This window comes from Microtus ochrogaster, chromosome 2 (assembly GCF_000317375.1).
Source record: "Microtus ochrogaster isolate Prairie Vole_2 chromosome 2, MicOch1.0, whole genome shotgun sequence".
Lineage (NCBI taxonomy): Eukaryota > Metazoa > Chordata > Mammalia > Rodentia > Cricetidae > Microtus > Microtus ochrogaster.
This window is the reverse complement of record NC_022010.1, coordinates 30,625,394-30,626,369: the sequence shown is the minus strand read 5'-3', so window position 1 is coordinate 30,626,369 and position 976 is coordinate 30,625,394.

The window sequence follows — 976 nt, the reverse complement described above, 5'->3', positions numbered from 1 at the left end:
AGATAGTGCCTCTCCGGGACCCTGGAATAACTGAACTGCCAGACGGTTACCAACCCTAGACTGGTGACCCGTCGAGGCAATTACAGGTATCTGTGCCCTAGGTGTATGCAGTGCTCACAGAGACCAGAAGAGGATGTCAGATCCCCTGGAACTGGAATTACAGGTGGTTGTGAGCTGTTGTGTGGGTGCCAGAAGTGTGCCCCAGTCTTCTGGAAGAATAGCCAATGTTCCTAACCACTAGGCCATCTCTCCGGCCCCTGCTCTTCTCTTTTTACATCACATGCTGAACCCCAGTAGCCCAGCCACCTCCTCGCCGAAGCAGAGCTGGCTGTCACTGGGTGGAAGCACAGAATTAAAAAAACAGTTCTGCGATTCAAAAGAAGCGCCCAGAAAAGCCACGTTAAGAGTAGGAGAATGTGGAACATTCATTAGGATGGTTGCCAACTCTTAAAATGCAGAGAAATTGGATGCTTGTGAGTTCTTGGTGAGAATAAACAATCGGACAGATCCAGAAACTCCACTTCTCGATATGTCCCCCAAAACCAAAAGCAGGGACTCAAACAGATGTCAGTGCGGAGAAGTCAGCCCCGGAGAGCTGAACAAAAGACAAAGTGTGGTGCAGATGAACCGGGGGACAGTATTCAGGCGAGAAGAGGAAGTCACGGTTAGTGTTACCGTAGGAGTAAGTCATGAGGACGTCACGCTGAGACCAACCGGTCACAAATGCGCAAAGACTGGATAATCCCACCCGGGTGAGGCATTTAAGAATAGTTCAAGTAGCTGGGAGGTCGTAATGCACTCCGGAGGCAGAGGAAGGTAGATCTCTGTGAGTTCGAGGATAGCCAGGACTACACAGAGAAGCAGTCTCGAAAAACCAAAAAGAAAAGTTTTTTTTTTTTTTTTTTGGTTTTTCGAGACAGGGTTTCTCTGTGGTTTTGGAGCCTGTCCTGGAACTAGCTCTTGTAGACCAGGCTGG